Source organism: Styela clava, chromosome 2, assembly GCF_964204865.1.
Source record: "Styela clava chromosome 2, kaStyClav1.hap1.2, whole genome shotgun sequence".
Lineage (NCBI taxonomy): Eukaryota > Metazoa > Chordata > Ascidiacea > Stolidobranchia > Styelidae > Styela > Styela clava.
The window spans coordinates 27,884,429-27,886,928 of NC_135251.1; the positions used below are offsets into that span (position 1 = coordinate 27,884,429).

The 2,500-nt window shown below is 54.1% G+C and overlaps 1 non-coding gene across 1 annotated transcript in view; it reads left to right on the forward strand.

Annotated features, from left to right (window-relative positions):
* The first annotated feature begins 1,510 nt into the window (after nt 1-1,510).
* Nucleotides 1,511-2,500, forward strand: part of LOC144420224 (small subunit ribosomal RNA) — a 1,810-nt gene continuing 820 nt past the window's right edge. The window contains exon 1 of the ribosomal RNA XR_013474577.1: nt 1,511-2,500. This exon is cut by the window's right edge and continues 820 nt beyond it. This is a non-coding gene — a ribosomal RNA (small subunit ribosomal RNA).

A 2,500-nucleotide genomic window follows, 5' to 3' on the forward strand; every position in this document is an offset into this window, starting at 1 on the left:
TGCAAGCATACTAACCTAACCCTAGGTAAGGCATGTCAGAGCGAAAGACAGTAATTTCGAATGAGCCAAGAAAGAGCGGTGCGGGGCCGGTCGGAGCGCACCCTTTTCTCGGTGGCTGGCGGGCGAGAGAGTGCTGCGTCGCCGGCATCGGCGTCGAAAGAAGCCGAGCCAAAAAAAGTTAAAGTACAAACGTGCAAGCATACTAACCTAACCTTAGGTAAGGCATGTCAGAGCGAAAGACAGTAATTTCGAATGAGCCAAGAAAGAGCGGTGCGGGGCCGGTCGAAGCGCACCCTTTTCTCGGTGGCTGGCGGGCGAGAGAGTGCTGCGTCGCCGGCATCGGCGTCGAAAGAAGCCGAGCCAAAAAAAGTTAAAGTACAAACGTGCAAGCATACTAACCTAACCCTAGGTAAGGCATGTCAGAGCGAAAGACAGTAAACTCGAATGAGCCATGAAAGAGCGGTGCGGGGCCGGTCGGAGCGCACCCTTTTCTCGGTGGCTGGCGGGCGAGAGAGTGCTGCGTCGCCGGCATCGGCGTCGAAAGAAGCCGAGCCGAAAAAAGTTAAAGTACAAACGTGCAAGCATACTAACCTAACCCTAGGTAAGGCATGTCAGAGCGAAAGACAGTAATTTCGAATGAGCCAAGAAAGAGCGGTGCGGGGCCGGTCGGAGCGCACCCTTTTCTCGGTGGCTGGCGGGCGAGAGAGTGCTGCGTCGCCGGCATCGGCGTCGAAAGAAGCCGAGCCGAAAAAAGTTAAAGTACAAACGTGCAAGCATACTAACCTAACCCTAGGTAAGGCATGTCAGAGCGAAAGACAGTAATTTCGAATGAGCCAAGAAAGAGCGGTGCGGGGCCGGTCGGAGCGCACCCTTTTCTCGGTGGCTGGCGGGCGAGAGAGTGCTGCGTCGCCGGCATCGGCGTCGAAAGAAGCCGAGCCAAAAAAAGTTAAAGTACAAACGTGCAAGCATACTAACCTAACCCTAGGTAAGGCATGTCAGAGCGAAAGACAGTAAACTCGAATGAGCCATGAAAGAGCGGTGCGGGGCCGGTCGGAGCGCACCCTTTTCTCGGTGGCTGGCGGGCGAGAGAGTGCTGCGTCGCCGGCATCGGCGTCGAAAGAAGCCGAGCCGAAAAAAGTTAAAGTACAAACGCGATGCTAATGAGCGAGCCGTTGTCTCGACTAATATGTAGGGGGCGTTCGATCGAGCGTCTGGCTTGAGCGCTTGTCGGCCTAGCAGAACGGTCGCATTGTTATGCCCGGGTTTTAGGCACCGCTGCAGGCGGCCGGCAGAGCTCTTGTTTGTGCGAAACTGAATGGATCGAGCCCGAGAGAGGGCGAGCAAAGAAAAAACGCAAATCGCTTCGCCTGGCACTGCCGGCGAGAGCGTGGACGTCGCGGCCAGCGACTGTCGAAGCTGAGTACGGCCGCAGGCGATCGCCTCGGTCTTAAACGAATGCGACGAGCACGCGCCGGGCGGCCCAGCAAGGGCCGAGCGCAGCTGTCGCAGCTATCTGGTTGATCCTGCCAGTAGTGATATGCTTGTCTCAAAGATTAAGCCATGCAGGTGCAAGTACGAGTTCTCGTAAAGCGAAACTGCGAATGGCTCATTAAATCAGTCTTGGTTTATTTGGTCTCGTAAGCGAAGTGGATAACTGTGGTAATTCTAGAGCTAATACATGCATTAAGCGCCGACTTCGGGAGGCGCGCTTTTATCAGATCAAAACCGACCGGGTTCGTCCTGTGACGTTTGATGACTCTGGATAACCACGCGGATCGTACGGTCTCTGCACCGACGACGTATCATTCAAGTGTCTGCCCTATCAACTGTCGAAGGTACGCTACGTGCCTACCTTTGTGATAACGGGTAACGGGGAATCAGGGTTCGATTCCGGAGAGGGAGCCTGAGAAACGGCTACCACATCCAAGGAAGGCAGCAGGCGCGCAAATTACCCATTCCCGACACGGGGAGGTAGTGACGAAAAATAACAATACAGGACTCTAACGAGGCCCTGTAATTGGAATGAGTACATCCTAAAACTCTTAACGAGTATCCATTGGAGGGCAAGTCTGGTGCCAGCAGCCGCGGTAATTCCAGCTCCAACAGTGTATGCTAAAGTTGTTGCGGTTGAAAAGCTCGTAGTTGGATTTTGGGCGAGCGCCGCCGGTCCGTCGCAAGGCGTGTCACTGGTTGCGTTCGCCTCACCTTCGGTTCTCCGTCGGTGCTCTTGACTGAGTGTCGGCGGTGGCCGATAAGTTTACTTTGAAAAAATTAGAGTGTTCAAAGCAGGCTGTTCGCCTGCATAGTGTTGCATGGAATAATGGAATAGGACCTCGGTTCTATTTTGTTGGTTTTCGGAGCACGAGGTAATGATTAAGAGGGACAGACGGGGGCGTCCGTACTCTGCCGTTAGAGGTGAAATTCTTGGATCGGCGGAAGACGAACTACTGCGAAAGCATTCGCCAAGAATGTTTTCTTTAATCAAGAGCGAAAGTCAGAG